This window comes from Oncorhynchus mykiss, chromosome 16 (assembly GCF_057628025.1).
Source record: "Oncorhynchus mykiss isolate SJ-2025 chromosome 16, ASM5762802v1, whole genome shotgun sequence".
Taxonomy (NCBI): Eukaryota; Metazoa; Chordata; class Actinopteri; order Salmoniformes; family Salmonidae; genus Oncorhynchus; species Oncorhynchus mykiss.
This window is the reverse complement of record NC_143037.1, coordinates 38,342,367-38,364,309: the sequence shown is the minus strand read 5'-3', so window position 1 is coordinate 38,364,309 and position 21,943 is coordinate 38,342,367.

The window sequence follows — 21,943 nt, the reverse complement described above, 5'->3', positions numbered from 1 at the left end:
CTGGTGGAAAGTCCAAATTTGAGATTTTTGGTTCCATCCGCTGTGTCTTTGTGGGACGCGGTATGGGGTAACAGATGATCTCTGCATGTGTATTTCCTACCATAAAGCATGGAGGAGGAGGTGTTATGGTGTGGGGGGTGCTGTGCTGATGACACTGTCTGTGATTTATTTAGAATTCAATGCACACTTAACCAGCATGGCTACCACAGCATTCTGCAGCATTACGCCATCCAATCTGGTTTGCATTTATTGGGACTATCATTTGATTTTCAATAGGACAATGACCCAAAACACACCTCCAGGCTGTGTAAGGGCTATTTGACCAAGAAGGAGTGTGATGGAGTGATGCATCAGATTGCCTGGCCTCCATAATCCCCCAACCTCAACCAAATTGGGATGGTTTGTAATGAGTCCGACCGCAGAGTGAAGGAAAAGCAGACAACAATTGCTCAGCATATGTGGGAAGTCCTTCAAGCAGTCCAGGTGAAGCTGGTTGAGAGAATGCCAAGAGTGTGCAAAGCTGTCATCAAGGCAAAGGGTGGCCTCCCGAGTGGCGCAAGGCACTGCATCGCAGTACCACTAGAGATTCTGGGTTCGAGTCCAGGCTCTGTCGCAGCCGGCCACGACCGGGAAACTCATGGGGCGGAGCACAAGTTGTCCAGTTTAGGGGAGGGTTTGGCCAGAAGGGATGTCCTTGACCCATTGCGCATTAGCGACTCCTGTGGTGGGCCGGGCGCAGTGCACGTGCAGTGCACGCTGACACGGTCGCTATGTGCATGGTGTTTCCCCAACACATTGGTGCGACTGGCTGGTTAAGTGGGCATTGTGTCAAGAAGCAGTGCGGCTTGGTTGGGTTGTGTTTCGGAGGATGAATGGCACTCAACCTTCACCACTCCTGAGTCCATACGGGAGTTGCAGCGACGAGACAAGACTGTAACTACCAATTGGATACCATGAAATTGGGGAGAAAAAGGGATTAAAATAAATTAAATAAATAAATCAAGGTAAAGGGTGGCTATTTGAAGAATCTCAAATATAAAATATATTTAGATTTTTTTTAACACTTTTTTGGTTACTACATGATTCCATATGTGTTATTTCATAGTTTTGATGTCTTCGCTAGTATTCTATAATGTAGAAAAGAGTACAAATAAAGAAAAACCCTTGAATGAGTAGGTGTTCTAAAACTGTTGACCGTTAGCGTATATAGAACCTTTTTTAGTAAAGGGTTCTTTAATCTCGTCCAAAGAACCAAAATGTTCTATATAGAACCCCAATCAACCAATGAATTGTGCAGTTAGGCCCTAATGCTTAATCTTACTCACTAATGCCAGATAGCCTAAAATAATGAAAGAGAACCTCTGTGTAGCCTATAGAAATAAACTGCACAAGAATGATACATTTCTGCATTTTTTTCTCTTTATTCAACCTGACCGCCACTGACCAGCCCTTAGTCCACACAATATTTAATTACCCTAAACCCGCAAGGCCTTTGGATATAACCGCAGAGACTGTGGGTTGTAAGTCATGGGGCGGCAGGTAGCCTCGTGGTTAGAGCATTGGGCCAGTAACTGAAAGGTTGCTAGATTGAATCCCCGAGCTGACAAAGTAAAAATCTGTCGTTCTGCCCCTGAACAAACCCACTGTTCCTAGGCCGTCATTGTAAATAATAATTTGTTCTTAGCTGACTTGCCTAGTTAAATAAAGGTTAAATTAAAAATAAAAACCTGCACATCACTATTGTGTGTGGAAATGAAGGGCTAGATTTGGTGACATAGGGAGTAAGAATGAACACAGAGAAAGGTATTTTAAACAGAAGAGAAAGCAGTATTAAATAATTCTGTTTTCACAGCTCCATTGTCTGACGTCAGATAGCGAGGCGGCCAACTAAACTGATCTGTCTGATAACTCACAAACACTCATGGAATAGCTAAAAATAAGTGTGGCTATAATATGTTGCCCGAGCCAAAAAATATAAACCCGTAGCTAATTATACATCTAGCTAAAATCACTGCCTAATTATACATTTAGCTAAAATCACTGCCTAATTATACATCTAGCTAAAATCACTGCCTAATTATACATCTAGCTAAAATCACTGCCTAATTATACATCTAGCTAAAATCACTGCCTAATTACACATCTAGCTAAAATCACTGCCTAATTATACATCTAGCTAAAATCACTGCCTAATTATACATTATACATCATGTACCTCTCTCTCTCTACCTCTATGTCTCTCTACCTCTGTCTCTCTACCTCTACCTCTGTCTCTCTACCTCTACCTCTGTCTCTCTACCTCTACCTCTGTCTCTCTACCTCTACCTCTGTCTCTCTACCTCTCTGTCTCTCTACCCCTCTGTCTCTCTACCTCTGTCTCTCTACCGCTACCCCTGTCTCTCTACCTCTACCTCTGTCTCTCTACCTCTACCTCTGTCTCTCTACCTTTGTCTCTCTACCTCTGTCTCTCTACCTCTCTGTCTCTCTACCTCTCTATCTCTCTACCCCTACCTCTGTCTCTCTACCTCTGTCTCTCTACCTCTCTGTCTCTCTACCTCTGTCTCTCTACCTCTCTGTCTCTCTACCTCTCTGTCTCTCTACCTCTCTGTCTCTCTAACTCTGTCTCTTTATCTCTCTGTCTCTCTAACTCTCTGTCTCTCTAACTCTCTGTCTCTCTAACTCTCTGTCTCTCTACCTCTGTCTCTCTACCGTTCTCTCTCTACCTCTCGCTCTCTACCTCTCGCTCTCTACCTCTCGCTCTCTCTCGCTCTCTACCTCTTGCTCGCTACCTCTCGCTCGCTACCTCTCGCTCGCTACCTCTCGCTCACCCACACAAGGGAGCCATTGAAACTGATGGGTGTGTGTGTGTGTGTGTGTGTGTGCAAACAGTACGTGCATAAGTGTGGGTAAGTGTGTGTGCTTGTGAATGCGTACGCATGTCTCTTCCACCTACACCCCCTCCCCAGCCGGTGTCCGTTCATTTACATACTCTTATATAGTTAGTCCGAGACCTCCACAGCCCCCCTCCCCAGCCGGTCTCCGTTCATTTACACACTCTTATATAGTTAGTCCGAGACCTCCACAGCCCCCCTCCCCAGCCGGTCTCCGTTCATTTACACACTCTGATATAGTTAGTCAGAGACCTCCACAGCCCCCCTCAGCAGTGCACCTTGCGGTGAAAGCCACTGGCCGAGTTGTCTAATTCACAGGCAAACACAGGCTAATGTTTCATGTTTAAGTGTGCAGTCGGGGCCCTCTACGTTTCTCTTGGCCCCCGCCCATACAGCGTATGAGTTAGGCCGAGGAGGCTTGGCATTCCTGATGGAATTCACACGGTCCTCAGTGGGCCCTGGGAAGTGTTATGGAGAGGAGTGAGGAGTGAGGAGTGAGGAGAGGAGTGAGGAGAGGAGTGAGGAGTGGAGTGAGGAGAGGAGTGAGGAGTGAGGAGAGGAGTGAGGAGAGGAGTGAGGAGAGGAGTGGAGTGAGGAGAGGAGTGAGGAGTGGAGTGAGGAGAGGAGTGAGGAGTGAGGAGAGGAGTGAGGAGAGGAGTGAGGAGAGGAGTGGAGTGAGGAGAGGAGTGAGGAGTGAGGAGAGGAGTGAGGAGAGGAGTGAGGAGAGGAGTGAGGAGTGAGGAGAGGAGTGAGGAGTGAGGAGAGGAGTGAGGAGTGAGGAGTGATGAGAGGAGTGAGGAGAAGAGTGAGGAGTGAGTAGAGGAGTGAGGAATGAGGAGAGGAGTGATCATCGTCATCATCACTTCCAATATCATCATCAGCATAGCATTCATCCCGATAACTACCATACCATAACTACCAAAATTGGTTCTGTGAAAGTCCCCAGAACATTCGTTAGGTCTTGACAAATGTTCTCACAACACAATGTTTGTATAAAACTTTCGCCAGATATTGCATCAATCTAAGTAACATAATAAAAAATCCCCATGAAAATGTGTCAGTTTAACCTAGAGACATCTGTTTTACATGGGCTGCGTCTCAATCCATCACATCCGCCTATGTCGGCCTTCCTGATCTGCGGGGGAAGGTGGTCGAGCTACAGCAGTTTTTGTCAGACCATCAGACATCCTGGAAATGTGTCTTCTCACGAAAACGTTTGTAGTGTACGAACAGTTTGGCCTACAAACTAATATGACCCCTCTATGCTTGGCTTGTAAAGAGGAGCAGACTGGGCCTTTCCTCAACTGCTAACCTTGTGGCTTTGCCATGCACACACACACACACACACACGCGCGCGCGCACACACACACACGCGCACACACACACACACACACACACACACACACACACACACACACACACACACACACACACACACACACACACACACACACACACACACACAAACACACACACACACACACACACACACACACACACACACACACACACACACACACACACACACACACACACACACACACACACACACACACACACACACACACACACACACACACACACACACACAGACACAGAGAGAGACAGAAGAGGGTAAGACAAGCTCACCCTTTGCCACAAAAAAACAGCAGGGTTTGACTCAAATCCAGAATTTTATAAATTATTTTTGAATAAAAGTCAATTATACCTGCGCTGAGCTTTTATGGTGCTAGTGTTCACAGAGACAGGAGAATAGAGGTAGCTCTGAGATATATAAAACACAACCCTGTTTTGTGTTTGTTAGTGTGTGTGTGTGTGTGTGTGTTTGTGTGTGTGTGTGTGTGTGCGCGTGTGTGTGTGTGTGTGTGTGTGTGTGTCACACGTGATCAAGGAAACATGATTAGGGGAGAGAAAGAAAAGCTGTGTTTTTGGAGATTTAACTGAGAGCCTCAGAGAAAGGGGAAAATGGGTGCAGTTGGAAATGTGTCTTACAAACAGAAGGAAAACCATTGAGGGTGATGGGGAGGGGTCAGGGGTCAGGGGGTGCTACTGTTGAGAGGGGAAGACCAAATGTAAACCTATTTCTATTGGTGAGCTCTGTCAAGTGTTTTTTTGTTAATCATTGATAGACAGCCATTTTCATGTCTTGCCATAGATTTTCTGGTGTAGATTTGACCTTGTGTTTTAGGTTATTGTCCTTCTGAAAGGTAAATTCGTCTCCCAGTGTCTGTTGGAAAGCAGACTGAACCTGGTTTCTTCTAGGATTTTGCCTGTGCTTATAGCTCCATTCCATTTTTAGTTTTTACTCCCTAGTCCTTGCCGATGACAAGCATACCCATAACATGATGCAGCCACCACCATGCTTGAAAATATGAAGAGTTGTACTCAGTGATATGTTATGTTGGATTTGCCCCAAACAAAATGTTTTGTACTCAGGACAAACAGTTATTTCTTTGTCACTTTTTTTGAAGTACTACTTAAGTGCCTTTTTACAAACAGGATGCATATTTTGGAATATTTTTAGTTCTGTACAGGCTTCCTTTTTTTCACTCTGTCATTTTGGTTATTATTGTGGAGTAACTACAGTGTTGTTGGTCCATCCTCAGTTTTCTTCTATCACAGCCATTAAACTCTGTAACTGTTTTAAATCACCATTGGTGTCATAGTGAAATCCCTGAGCAGTTTCCGTCCTCTCCGGCAACTAAGTTAGGAAGGACGCCTGTATCTTTGTAGTGACTGGGTGTATTGATACGTCATCCAAAGTGTAATTAATATAATATTTAGAGTGCTTATAAAATGTTGACACATTTATCAATCACTGCATTGAAAAACCTCCCGAGTCTTTGTGGTTGAATCAATCTGTGCTTGAATTTCACTACTCAATTTGAGGGACCTTACCGATAATTGTGTGGGGTCCAGAGATGGGGTAGTCATTCAGAGATGGGGTAGTCATTCAGAGATGGGGTAGTCTTTCAGAGATGAGGTAGTCATTCAGAGATGAGGTAGTCATTCAGAGATGAGGTAGTCATTCAAAAATCATGTTAACCACTATTATTGAACACAGAATGAGTCCATTCAACTTATTATGCAATTTGTTAAGCACATTTTACTCCTGAACTTATTTCGTTTTGCCATTGTAAAGGGGTTAAATACTTATGTTGAGCACATTGTTAATTCTGAATTTAGTTAGGCTTCACATAACAAAATGTTTATACAAACAAAGTTCCAGTTTCAGATTATGGGGTTTCTTGTGTAGATCATTGAGAGAAAATCTCAGTTTAATAAATGTTTAATTGAGGTTGTAACCCAACAACATGTGGAAAAAGTCAAGGGGTGTGAATACTTTGAAGGAACTGTATGTGATGTATTATAAAATGAAGTTGTTGCAGCTTAGCTACCTAAACATGTCGCATTGGTGAGGAGGAGAACAGGGCGGTGTGGCGGTAAGGTCTCTCTCTCCCCACCCCCTCGATAAGTGAATGACAAAGAACAGGCCGGTCCCGACCACAGCACATCCTGACTGAGAACACTGAGGAATGTAGGAGGGGTACCTGGACACACACACACACACACACACACACACACACACACACACACACACACACACACACACACACAGCAATGCTACAGTGGTCTGTTTTGTGAGCATGGGTCAGAGAGACAGGCAGTAACTGAAGGTATGCTCTCCACCATTTTGGATCTCCTGAACTTCAACAAGTTCTGTTCAAATCTATGGCACTCTCTCTGTGTGTGGCTCTCTCTCTTGGTGTGTGTGTGTGTGTGTGTGTGTGTGTGTGTGTGTGTGTGTGTGTGTGTGTGTGTGTGTGTGTGTGTGTGTGTGTGTGTGTGTGTGTGTGTGTGAGTGAGTGAGAGAGCTGGCAGTTCAGTGGTCAGCCCCAGAGCTTGCCAGGGTTGAAGACCCGAGATGGCCTGGCTGATGGAATGGCTTGGCCGACCACCGGCTTCCTTCCAACAATTTTGTTTTAAAACTCCACTGGCGTTGCTATGGACCCTTTGGGTTGGCACGGGATAGCCCCTTCTAACTCCTTTCCTCTTCTCAAGGAGAATACCAAAGTGATGATCATTCAATAGTAGGAGGCTCATGTTAAATAATAATAAGTACTGGCCATTGGGGGAGAGACATCCAAAGACCACCAACGCCACAAAGACCAGACAAATCATGGACAAACAACAGAATGCCAATAAGAGATGAAAATGCTAAAAAGAGAAGTTCTGCCAATTCAACAAGTGTGAGTTCTGAATGTTATCCCTTCACATAGTGTAAATCGTGTTTATTTCCAAAAGTGGGGCAAAATAATATTTAGTCAGCCACCAATTGTGCAAGTTCTCCTACTTAAAAAGATGAGAGAGGCCTGTAATTTTCATCATAGGTACACTTCAACTATGAAGGACAAAATGAGGAAAACAATTTAGAAAATCAAATTTTTTATTCATTTATTTGCAAATTATGGTGGAAAATAAGTATTTGGTCAATAACAAAAGTTTCTCAATACTTTGTTATATACCCTTTGTTGGCAATGACAGAGGTCAAACGTTTTCTATAAGTCTTCACAAGGTTTTCACACACTGTTGCTGGTATTTTGGCCCATTCCTCCATGCAGATCTCCTCTAGAGCAGTGATGTCTTGGGGCTGTTTCTGGGAAACACGGACTTTCAACTCCCTCCAAAGATTTTCGATGAGGTTGAGATCTGGAGACTGGCTAGGCCACTCCAGGACCTTGAAATGCTTCTTACGAAGCCACTCCTTCGTTGCCCGGGCGGTGTGTTTAGGATCATTGTCATGCTGAAAGACCCAGCCACGTTTCATCTTCAATGCCCTTGCTGATGGAAGGAGGTTTTCACTCAAAATCTCACGATACATGGCCCCATTCATTCTTTCCTTTACACGGATCAGTTGTCCTGGTCCCATTGCAGAAAAACAGCCCCAAAGCATGATGTTTCCACCCCCATGCTTCACAGTAGGTATGGTGTTCTTTGGATGCAACTCAGCATTCTTTGTTCTCCAAACACGACGAGTTGAGTTTTTACCAACTTTTGGTTTCATCTGACCATATGACATTCTCCCAATCTTCTTCTGGATCATCCAAATGTTCTCTAGCAAACTTCAGACAGGCCTGGACATGTACTGGCTTAAGCAGGGGGACACGTCTGGCACTGCAGGATTTGAGTCCCTGGCGGCGTAGTGTGTTACTGATGGTAAGCTTCGTTACTTTGGTCGCAGCTCTCTGCAGGTCATTGACTAGGTCCCCCCGTGTGGTTCTGGGATTTTTGCTCACCGTTCATGTGATCATTTTGACTCCACGGGGTGAGCTCTTGCGTGGAGCCCCAGATCGAGGGAGATTATCAGTGGTCTTGTATGTCTTCCATTTCCTAATATTTGCTCCCACAGTTGATTTCTTCAAACCAAGCTGCTTACCTATTGCAGATTCAGTCTTTCCAGCCTGGTGCAGGTCTACAATTTTGTTTCTGGTGTCCTTTGACAGCTCTTTGGTCTTGGCCATAGTGGAGTTGGGAGTGTGACTGTTTGAGGTTGTGGACAGGTGTCTTTTATACTGATAACAAGTTCAAACAGGTGCCAATAATACAGGTAACGAGTGGAGGACAGAGGAGCCTCTTAAAGAAGAAGTTACAGGTCTGTGAGAGCCAGAAATCTTGCTTGTTTGTAGGTGACCAAATACTTATTTTCCACCATAATTTGCAAATAAATTCATTAAAAATCCTACAATGTGATTTTCTGGATTTTTTTTCTCATTTTGTCTGTCATAGTTGAAGTGTGCAGGCCTCTCTCATCGTTTTAAGTGGGAGAACTTGCACAATTGGTGGCTGACTAAATACTTTTTTGCCCCACTGTATAACATTTAGCAAAAAACATGATTATTTGTCTCTCTGAAGTTATAGATTTGAAACAAAAAGTGAAAAAAACAAAAAAACATCTTTTTCATAATTAAATTACCTTTTTCACAATGAAAGGTAATTTACCACCATTTCAGAAAATTGCTCTACAACCATTTGGAATGAAACTCTTCAAATCCAAACAACTTCACTATCACAGATATCATTTGGGAAGATATCTGAACTCCCCAGAAGCCCCCTTTGCCAGTCTGCCCATGTCGATGTTCCAGGAGAGAGTCACTGTGTGTTCTCTAAAGTTCTCTAAAGTAGACTAGAGAAAGTGGGCTGGGCTTTAAAAACAATCTCCTGCTTGTGTGTGGAGCTCTGGGTGGATCAGGCCAACTGGGAGGCTACCCCGGTACCCCGCCTGTCACCGTAGAACACCCGAGAACATTTCAATGCAAGCATGAACACAGCAAAAAAACATTGATACGAGGGGGTGGAGGGAGAGATGGGGTAAAAAAAAAAAAAAGAACGATGATTTGGAGAAAATATGTCAGGAAAAATAAAAGTGTTTTCTGGAGTCCAAACGGGGGTAGGTATAGCGGGTGAAAGGGGTAGACGAAGGTTGAGGGTTTCCAATGGCTACTTCGGCATTGGGATAATAATGTCTCCCTTCCACTCCCCTCACTCAGTGTAACTTCTGGGACTTTTTCCCCCCTCTCCTTTCTTATACTCCCACGTCGCACTGGTCTGACTCCAGACCGAATGTATTACAAGTGTTCCTGCTGTAAGATTATACATGGATCTCTAATCTTGTTTCCAGTTATTACTGCCACACCATTCACAGATACTTCTCTCCCCTCAGTCTGGGAGGCTTTTGGCTGGAATCAGCACTTTCCAGTTATTACTGCCACACCATTCACAGATACTTCTCTCCCCTCAGTCTGGGAGGCCTTTGGCTGGAAACAAAACTTTCCAGCAGTTTTATTTCTCCCTTACTTCCAATGCTAACAACCTCATTAGCCTAGATGCTACGTAGCTTGCTGGCTAGCTAATAACATCCTTCTCAGGCTCTCGGGGGGAGCAGAGTGAATAGATAGAATAGGAAATGATTCAGCCCATTGCTGCAGATGTCCAGCCTCTCTATCTCGCTCTCTTTCTCTCTCCCCCGAAAGCCTGAGAAGGATGCTATTAGCTAACCAGCTAGCTACGTAGAGGCTAGGCAAATGAGGTTGTTAGCATTGGAATATTCTGGCATTGCTAGTAGGAGGTGATTAGCCTTTCCCCGATTGACATACCTGCGCGTCAATCAAGTAATAATCATTTAAAAATCCCCACGTCTTTGCTGTGTCTCAACCCACCACATCCGCCGATGTCGGAGTCCCACATCTGCACTGGAAGGTGGCAGAGCTATAGCTGTTTGTCAGACCAGGAGACATCTCAAAAATCGGTCTTCCTAAAATGAAATAGCTAAATGATGCCTGGTATGAGCATCTTAAAACAAACTGTATATGCTAGGGAAAGGAGATGTCACCTGAACAACTGAATGCCTTTAACAATATCATCAGCACCCAGTTGTCGTTGGGAGTTAACTGCCATGTTCAAGGGCAGAACATCATATTTTTTCACATTGCTGACTCGGGGATTCAAACCAGCAACCTTTTGGTTACCTGCCCAACACTCTTATCTTACCTCATTTGCACTCACTGTATATATACTTTTTGTTTTCTTTTGTTCTACTGTATTATTGAATATGTTTTGTTTATTCCATGTGTAACTGTGTTGTTGTATGTGTCGAATTGCTACGCTTTATCTTGGCCAGGTCGCAGTTGCAAATGAGAACTTGTTCTCAACTAGTCTACCTGGTTAAAAAAAGATGAAATAAATCAAATAAAAAAAAACTCTAGGTCAACTGTGGCCTAGAAACAAAATCCCCAGGACCTTAGACACCAGAGGTGTGCTAAAGAGTATTTTTTTAAATAATGTCTTATTTTTTTTGATTTTGCTCAATCTGATTGGGTGGGCCTGGATCCCCAGTGGGTGGGCCTGTGTTCACCCAGGCACACCCATGCCTACGCCCCTGCTTTCTCATTTTCTCTTTTTCACTCTCCCTCAGAGTAACACAAGCTTTTCTGTTGGAGAGAAGGGGAGAAGCAGAAGTGGCAGAAAGAGGAAGCGAGAGAGACTCCTGAAAGAGTGTGAGTGACAGATGGGCTGTAACAGACCTGGGATTGTTTGTGTGCTGATCTGGTTTTGATTAGAGAGAGAGAGAAAGAGAGAGAGAGAGATGTGTCCCATTTGTGTTTGGGGGGGGGGGGGGGGGGGCTGAAGGTGCAGAGGAGAGAGGGATAGGGATGTTGGGGCCTCCACTCACCAACCTCCCTCGCGTCCTCACTCCTCCTCCACCTCTTATGTTAGGGCTTGGCAGCTAAGTGATGTGTCGCGATAGGGGACCGAATTCTCTCTACCACCAACAATTAGTCATTGCCCTGGCTATCTGGCTATCTCAACAGACAAGCCAAATGATGGCAAACCTGGCAACCTCCAGTGGATAGGTATACAGGCGGGACCAGCCACCAACGCTAGCTACTCTCTCTATCTCCCATCTATTGATTTATCATAGCCATCGCCCCACGGCCATACAAGCTACCAGACCATACAAAGGGGAGGGACACCCCCCCCCAACCCCAGTGAGCGTGTTAGCCAATGGCCTTTCTCCACACACATGGAGTTAGGAGGCTGTATAGAGAGCTGAGAGCCACAGCATCATCATCAGTCTATGTTACCCAGCTTTAAAGGGATAGTTTAACAATGTCCTCTTGGGTTAAAAGAGGTTACCGAAATAGAACACCTCTCCTTGTTCTCAGGACGTTTAGGGATATAGCTAGTTTATTGGTTTTATTTACAGTTTGTTATAAACTAAATATTTATTTGTTTAATGAGGTAATACATGGAATCATGTAATATATTATGAGAATATGATTCAAGGTTCAACGTCACAGATTAGCAACTATGCTTCCAAACTGTAGCTTTAAGTAAGACTAGTAAAAGGTAATAATGAGACGATAAATGTAAGGTCAATTAAACAGGTAGAGATAAAGTCTCTGTGCTTCTAACTATAGGGTTATACAATTCACATCCATATGTACACAATTAGTAAAAAGGGTTCAAAAAGGGTTCGACGAAGTGTCGATAATGAAGGGGCTGTATCCTCAGACTTTAACCCTACGCTGGTTGGATATCCCCGTTTTGAATTTAAAGAATCGTGATCTATTGTCTTACATAGGCCAGCCCTTCCATGATAAGAAAACACATACATCAGCTAACTAGCTAGCGCAAACCTTTGGAGTTCGGTCATCGTTGGTGCATACATCATCCCACACATTATCAAAACGTTATAACAACCATTTTACACTAAAGCAAGTGACATATTAGTGTAGAGTGACATAATTAGTGTTAAATGTTACAATCTTGTGGCTAGCAAGTAACACGTTAGCTAGCATTGTTCAGCCCATAGAAAGATAGCTAGCTCATAACTTTAGCTTGCTTGTTATTAACTTGAAATCGGATAGCTAATCAAATGTATGTTTTAGTTATTAATGACATAGATAGCTAATTATAGGCTGAACATTTCCTTACTCAACTGAAGCTATTCATGTTCCTTTTTGGATGTCCATAGTAGGGTAATGATGTGAATCACCCATGTCTTCTAGCTAGCTAACTACTACTGTACTACCCATGTTCACTTGCCAGAATGCATAAACATGAAGTACCCTAAACATGAATAGATCATAGTCTGGCACAAAAACATCAGACAACAGCAAGTATTCATGAAATCGACATTTCTCTGGACTTTCGAAGACAAGGTCACGTGTCGCGTTCTTGTCTTCCTCCACAACCACTGCTCTGAGACCCAGGGCCTCAGGGAGTTGGCCCTCTGTCCACCACAGCTTTTAGTTGGGACATGACTTTCATGATTTGAATGGTTTTTTCGTAGCTTCTTGAAGACTAGAACTAGCTAGCTAACTGGTAAATGAAGCTTTCCCCCAAAGCCCATTGACAGGGCCTCCAATACATCATCCCCTCCCACAAAGCCTCAAAATGCTTCAAGTTGCTCCTTTTTGAATTTAATCCCTAAATTGACAGCAGTGTCATCTCTCTATCTTCCTTTCAGAAAGCTCAATCACTGAGTTCTTCTCCCCACAGTTTTGGCTAGCTAGGCTAGCTAGTGTATGCAACGATGTGACAATATATACTGACCCAAATGTGATAAATAGAGTTTTAATCCCTAAACTAATGTTAGAATGAGAATACGTTTGAATACATGAGATTGTATAAATACAACTTAACATGGATACATTTTTATTTGTATTCTTTATGGTGATGATGTTGGTCATAGCCATATGCACCGGAAATGACCTAAAACACATACACACTCCAGTCCCCCTCCCCAAACATGCTCACCTTCCCGATCACCCACCCAACCAAAAAAACAACAGCATTGCCCAACTCAGCAGGAACCAGCCCATATCCGAGTCCATGGCCAATTGCATGTAGAAAAAAAAACACTCCTCTCCTCAGCTGTGAAGAAATAATGGAATTATATTTCCCCGCGACGCATCAAAGTTCTGCTCTCTCAGCCTGATAAGTTGCCTGTATACTGTCCTCCGGGCCATACAGTGTTTTTTCCCATTACTGGCATGTCCTGTTTCATAGATGGATGAACCCTAGGCTGACGTCTCCCTGACTGCCACACACACACTTACAGGCACGCGCATGCGCACGCACGCACACAGACACACACACACCACCCCAACCCACCCCGTACCCCAACCAGCATCTAGTTATGACTGGAATCAATTGCCATGTCTGACCAAGTCTATTACACACCATGAGGAGCAGCTCGGCCATGTAAACCATGAGTTGTCAATATTGCATGATTGCTGTGTGTGTATGTGTGGATTAATGTGTGTGTGTGTGTTCGATTTCTCCCATTCTCTTCGAGTCGAGAGGCTTGTAAGTTCCTTCTTACTGAGGCACAGGGCCTAAAAACAGAGGCATTCAAACACAGTACAAACAGCAGCTCATTGGGTCTTTTTTTTTTAAGTTTTTTATTTTTTAAATTTTTTAACCCTTTTTCTCCCCAATTTCATGGTGTCCAATTGTTGTGGTAGCTACTATCTTGTCTCATCGCTAGAGACGAAGGTTGAAAGTCATGTGTGCATCGCCCCATTGTGCATCGCCCCATGGACCGCCCGGTCGCGGCCGGTTACGACAGAGCCTGGGCGCGAACCCAGAGTCTCTGATGGCACAGCTGGCGCTTCAGTACAGTGCCCTAAACCACTGCGCCACCCGGGCGCATGAGAGCATTGGGTCTTGGCATGCTGTACGTGTCTATGTTTTGTAAGCAGTATGATCTTATGTCTGTATGTGTGTGTGCATTGAAAACAGTATGATCTGATATGATATACATTGTAAGCAGTATGATCTGATATGATGTGCATTGTAAGCAGTCTGTATGTGTGTGTGCATTGTAAGCAGCATGATCTGCTATGATGTGCATTGTAAGCAGTGTGATCTGATATGATGTGCATTGTAAGCAGTATGATCTGATATGATGTGCATTGTAAGCAGTATGATCTGATATTATATGCATTGTAAGCAGTATGATCTGATATGATGTGCATTGTAAGCAGAATGATCTGATATGATGTGCATTGTAAGCAGTATGATCTGATATGATGTGCATTGTAAGCAGAATGATCTGATATGATGTGCATTGTAAGCAGTATGATCTGATATGATGTGCATTGTAATCAGTATTATCTGATATGATGAGCATTGTAAGCAGTATGATCTTATATGATATGCATTGAAAGCAAAATGATCTGATATGATGTGCATTGTAAGCAGTCTGAATGTGTGTGTGCATTGTAAGCAGTATGATCTGATATGATGTGCATTGTAAGCAGTATGATCTGATATGACGTGCATTTTAAGCAGTATGATCTGATATGATGTGCATTTTCAGCAGTCTGTATGTGTGTGTGCATTGTAAGCAGTATGATCTGATATGATGTGCATTGTAAGCAGTATGATCTGATATGATATGCATTGTAAGCAGTATGATCTGATATGATATGCATTGTAAGCAGTATGATCTGATATGATGTGCATTGAAAGCAGGATGATCTGATATGATATGCATTGTAAGTAGTATGATCTGATATGATGTGCATTGTACGCAGTATGATCTGATATGATGTGCATTGTAAGCAGGGTGATCTGATATGATGTGCATTGTAAGCAGTATGATCTGATATTATATGCATTGTAAGCAGTATGATCTGATATGATGTGCATTGTAAGCAGTCTATATGTGTGTGTGCATTGTAAGCAGTATGATCTGATATGATGTGCATTGTAAGCAGTATGATCTAATATGATGTGCATTGTAAGCAGTATGATCTGATATGATATGCATTGTAAGCAGTCTATATGTGTGTGTGCATTGTAAGCAGTATGATCTGATATGATGTGCATTGTAAGCAGTATGATCTAATATGATGTGCATTGTAAGCCGTATGATCTGATATGATGTGCATTTTAAGCAGTCTGTATGTGTGTGCATTGTAAGCAGTATGATCTGATATGATGTGCATTGAAAACAGTGTGATCTGATATGATATGCATTGTAAGCAATATGATCTGATATGATATGCTTTGTAAGCAGTATGATCTGATATGATGTGCATTGTAAGCAGTATGATCTGATATGATATGTATTGTAAGCAGTATGATCTGATATGATATGCTTTGTAAGCAGTATGATCTGATATGATGTGCATTGTAAGCAGTATGATCTAAAAGTATGTGCATTGTAAGCAGTATGATCTGATAGGATGTGCATTGTAAGCAGTATGATCTGATATTATGTGCATTGTAAGCAGTATGATCTGATATGATGTGCATTGTAAGCAGTATGATCTGATATGACATGCATTGTAAGCATTATGATCTGATATGATCTGCATTGTAAGCAGTCTGATCTCATATGATGTGCATTGTAAGCAGTATGATCTGATATGATGTGCATTGTAAGCAGTATGATCTGATATGATGTGCATTGTAAGCAGAATGATCTGATATGACGTGCATTGTAAGCATTATGATCTGATATGATGTGCATTGTAAGCAGTATGATCTGATATGATGTGCATTGTAAGCAGTCTGTATGTGTGTATGCATTGTAAGCAGTATGATCTGATATGATGTGCATTGTAAGCAGTATGATCTGATAGGAGGTGCATTGTAAGTAGTCTGATCTCATATGATGTGCATTGTAAGCAGTATGATCTGATATGTGTGTGTGCATCGTAAGCAGTACGATCGGATATGATGTGCATTGTAAGCAGTATGATCTGATATGATGTGCATTGTAAGCAGTATGATCTGATATGATGTGCATTGTAAGCAGTCTGTATGTGTGTATGCATTGTAAGCAGTATGATCTGATATGATGTGCATTGAAAGCAGTATGATCTGATATGATGTGCATTAAAAGCAGTATGATATGATGTGGATTGAAAGCAGTATGATCTGATATGATATGTATTGAAAGCAGTATGATATGATGTGCATTTTCAGCAGTCTGTATGTGTGTGTGCATTGTAAGCAGTATGATCTGATATGATGTGCATTGTAAGCAGTATGATCTGATATGATATGCATTGTAAGCAGTATGATCTCATATGATGTGCATTGTAAGCAGTATGATCTGATATGATGTGCATTGTTAGCAGTATTATCTGATAGGATGTGCATTGTAAGCAATCTGATCTCATATGAGGTTTATAGTAAGCAGTATGAGCTGATATGATGTGCATTGTAAGCAGTATGATCTGATATGATATGTATTGTAAGCAGTATGATATGATATGATATGCTTTGTAAGCAGTATGATCTGATATGATGTGCATTGTAAGCAGTATGATCTAAAAGTATGTGCATTGTAAGCAGTATGATCTGATAGGATGTGCATTGTAAGCAGTATGATCTGATATTATGTGCATTGTAAGCAGTATGATCTGATATGATGTGCATTGTAAGCAGTATGATCTGATATGACGTGCATTGTAAGCATTATGATCTGATATGATGTGCATTGTAAGCAGTATGATCTGATATGATGTGCATTGTAAGCAGTCTGTATGTGTGTATGCATTGTAAGCAGTATGATCTGATATGATGTGCATTGAAAGCAGTATGATCTGATATGATGTGCATTAAAAGCAGTATGATATGATGTGGATTGAAAGCAGTATGATCTGATATGATATGTATTGAAAGCAGTATGATATGATATGATGTGCATTTTCAGCAGTCTGTATGTGTGTGTGCATTGTAAGCAGTATGATCTGATATGATGTGCATTGTAAGCAGTATGATCTGATATGATGTGCATTGTAAGCAGTATGATCTGATATGATGTGCATTGTAAGCAGTCTGTATGTATGTATGCATTGTAAGCAGTATGATCTGATATGATGTGCATTGTAAGCAGTATGATCTGATAGGAGGTGCATTGTAAGAGGTCTGATCTCATATGATGTGCATTGTAAGCAGTATGATCTGATAGGATGTGCATTGTAAGCAGTATGATCTGATATGATGTGCATCGTAAGCAGTACGATCTGATATGATGTGCATTGTAAGCAGTATGATCTGATATGATGTGCATTGTAAGCAGTATGATCTGATATTATGTGCATTGTAAGCAGTCTGTATGTGTGTATGCATTGTAAGCAGTATGATCTGATATGATGTGCATTGAAAGCAGTATGATCTGATATGATGTGCATTAAAAGCAGTATGATATGATGTGGATTGAAAGCAGTATGATCTGATATGATATGTATTGAAAGCAGTATGATATGATATGATGTGCATTTTCAGCAGTCTGTATGTGTGTGTGCATTGTAAGCAGTATGATCTGATATGATGTGCATTGTAAGCAGTATGATCTGATAGGAGGTGCATTGTAAGAGGTCTGATCTCATATGATGTGCATTGTAAGCAGTATGATCAGATAGGATGTGCATTGTAAGCAGTATGATCTGATATGATGTGCATCGTAAGCAGTACGATCTGATATGATGTGCATTGTAAGCAGTATGATCTGATATGATGTGCATTGTAAGCAGTATGATCTGATATTATGTGCATTGTAAGCAGTCTGTATGTGTGTATGCATTGTAAGCAGTATGATCTGATATGATGTGCATTGAAAGCAGTATGATCTGATATGATGTGCATTAAAAGCAGTATGATATGATGTGGATTGAAAGCAGTATGATCTGATATGATATGTATTGAAAGCAGTATGATATGATATGATGTGCATTTTCAGCAGTCTGTATGTGTGTGTGCATTGTAAGCAGTATGATCTGATATGATGTGCATTGTAAGCAGTATGATCTGATATGATGTGCATTGTAAGCAGTATGATCTGATATGATGTGCATTGTAAGCAGTCTGTATGTATGTATGCATTGTTAGCAGTATGATCTGATAGGATGTGCATTGTAAGCAGTATGATCTGATATGATGTGCATTGTAAGCAATCTGATCTCATATGATATGCATTGTAAGCAGTCTGTATGTGTGTATGCATTGTAAGCAGTATGGTCTGATAGGAGGTGCATTGTAAGTAGTCTGATCTCATATGATGTGCATTGTAAGCAGTATGATCTGATAGGATGTGCATTGTAAGCAGTATGATCTGATATGATGTGCATTGTAAGCAGTACGATCTGATATGATGTGCATTGTAAGCAGTATGATCTGATAGGATGTGCATTGTAAGTAGTCTGATCTCATATGATGTGCATTGTAAGCAGTATGATCTGATATGACATGCATTGTAAGCATTATGATCTGATATGATCTGCATTGTAAGCAGTCTGATCTCATATGATGTGCATTGTAAGCAGTATGATCTGATATGATGTGCATTGTAAGCAGTATGATCTGATATGATGTGCATTGTAAGCAGTCTGTATGTGTGTATGCATTGTAAGCAGTATGATCTGATATGATGTGCATTGTAAGCAGTATGATCTGATAGGAGGTGCATTGTAAGTAGTCTGATCTCATATGATGTGCATTGTAAGCAGTATGATCTGATATGATGTGCATCGTAAGCAGTACGATCGGATATGATGTGCATTGTAAGCAGTATGATCTGATATGATGTGCATTGTAAGCAGTATGATCTGATATGATGTGCATTGTAAGCAGTCTGTATGTGTGTATGCATTGTAAGCAGTATGATCTGATATGATGTGCATTGAAAGCAGTATGATCTGATATGATGTGCATTAAAAGCAGTATGATATGATGTGGATTGAAAGCAGTATGATCTGATATGATATGTATTGAAAGCAGTATGATATGATATGATGTGCATTTTCAGCAGTCTGTATGTGTGTGTGCATTGTAAGCAGTATGATCTGATATGATGTGCATTGTAAGCAGTATGATCTGATATGATGTGCATTGTAAGCAGTATGATCTGATATGATGTGCATTGTAAGCAGTCTGTATGTGTGTATGCATTGTAAGCAGTATGATCTGATATGATGTGCATTGTAAGCAGTATGATCTGATATGATGTGCATTGTAAGCAGTATGATCTGATATGATGTGCATTGTAAGCAGTATGATCTGATATGATGTGCATTGTAAGCAGTATGATCTGATATTATGTGCATTGTAAGCAGTCTGTATGTGTGTATGCATTGTAAGCAGTATGATCTGATATGATGTGCATTGAAAGCAGTATGATCTGATATGATGTGCATTAAAAGCAGTATGATATGATGTGGATTGAAAGCAGTATGATCTGATATGATATGTATTGAAAGCAGTATGATATGATATGATGTGCATTTTCAGCAGTCTGTATGTGTGTGTGCATTGTAAGCAGTATGATCTGATATGATGTGCATTGTAAGCAGTATGATCTGATATGATGTGCATTGTAAGCAGTATGATCTGATATGATGTGCATTGTAAGCAGTCTGTATGTATGTATGCATTGTTAGCAGTATGATCTGATAGGATGTGCATTGTAAGCAATCTGATCTCATATGATATGCATTGTAAGCAGTCTGTATGTGTGTATGCATTGTAAGCAGTATGGTCTGATAGGAGGTGCATTGTAAGTAGTCTGATCTCATATGATGTGCATTGTAAGCAGTATGATCTGATAGGATGTGCATTGTAAGCAGTATGATCTGATATGATGTGCATTGTAAGCAGTACGATCTGATATGATGTGCATTGTAAGCAGTATGATCTGATAGGATGTGCATTGTAAGTAGTCTGATCTCATATGATGTGCATTGTAAGCAGTATGATCTGATAGGATGTGCATTGTAAGCAGTATGATCTGATAGGATGTGCATTGTAAGCAGTACGATCTGATATGATGTGCATTGTAAGCAGTATGATCTGATAGGATGTGCATTGTAAGCAGTATGATCTGATATGATGTGCATTGTAAGCAGTATGATCTGCTATGATGTGCATTGTAAGCAGTCTGTATGTGTGTATGGATTGTAAGCAGTATGATCTGTGTCTGTATGTGTGTGTCTGAGTGTGCATTGTAAGCAGTGTGATATGATATGATGTGTATTGTAAGCAGTATGATCTGATAGGATGTGCATTGTAAGCAGTACGATCTCATATGATGTGCATTGTAAGCAGTATGATCTCATATGATGTACATTGTAAGCAGTATGATCTGATATGATGTGCATTGTAAGCAGTATGATCTGATATGATATGTATTGTAAGCAGTCTGATCTCATATGATGTGCATTGTAAGCAGTATGATCTGATATGATGTATATTGTAAGCAGTATGATCTGATATGATGTACATTGTAAGCAGTATGATCTGATGTGATATGTATTGCAAGCAGTATTATATGACATGATGTGCATTGTAAGCAGTATGATCTGATAGGATGTGCATTGTAAGCAGTATGATCTGATATGATATGTATTGTAAGCAGTATGATCTGATGTGATGTGCATTGTAAGCAGTATGATATGATATGATGTGCATTGTAAGTAGTCTGTATATATGTGTGCATTGTAAGCAGCATGATCTAATATGATGTGCATTGTAAGCAGTATGATCTGATAGGATGTGCATTGTAAGCATTCTGATCTCATATGATGTGCATTGTAAGCAGTATGATCTGATATGATGTGCATTGTAAGCGGTACGATCTCATATGATGTGCATTGTAAGCAGTATGATGTGATATGATGTGCATTGTAAGCAGCACGATCTGATATGATGTGCATTGTAAGCAGTATGATCTGATATGATGTGCATTGTAAGCAGTATGATCTCATATGATGTGCATTGTAAGCAGTATGATCTGATATGATGTGCATTGTAAGCAGTATGATCTGATATGATGTTCATTGTAAGCAGTATGATCTGATATGATGTGCATTGTAAGCAGTATGATCTGGTAGGATGTGCATTGTAAGCAGTATGATCTGATATGATGTGCATTGTAAGCAGTATGATCTGATATGATGTGCATTGTAAGCAGTATGATCTGATAGGATGTGCATTGTAAGCAGTATGATCTGATATGATGTGCATTGTAAGCAGTCTGATCTCATATGATGTGCATAGTAAGCAGTATGATCTGATATGATGTGCATTGTAAGCAGTATGATCTGATATGATATACATTGTAAGCAGTATGTATGTGTGTATTCATTGTAAGCAGTATGGTCTGATATGATGTGCATTGTAAGCAGTATGATCTGATAGGATGTGCATTGTAAGCAGTATGATCTGATATGATGTGCATTGTAAGCAGTACGATCTGATATGATTGGCATTGTAAGCAGTATGATCTGATAGGATGTGCATTGTAAGCAGTATGATCTGATATGATGTGCATTGTAAGCAGTCTGTATGTGTGTATGCATTGTAAGCAGTATGATCTGATAGGATGTGCATTGTAAGCAGTATGATCTGTGTCTGTATGTGTGTGTCTGTGTGTGCATTGTAAGCAGTATGATATGATATGATGTGTATTGTAAGCAGTATGATCTGATAGGATGTGCATTGTAAGCAGTACGCTCTCATATGATGTGCATTGT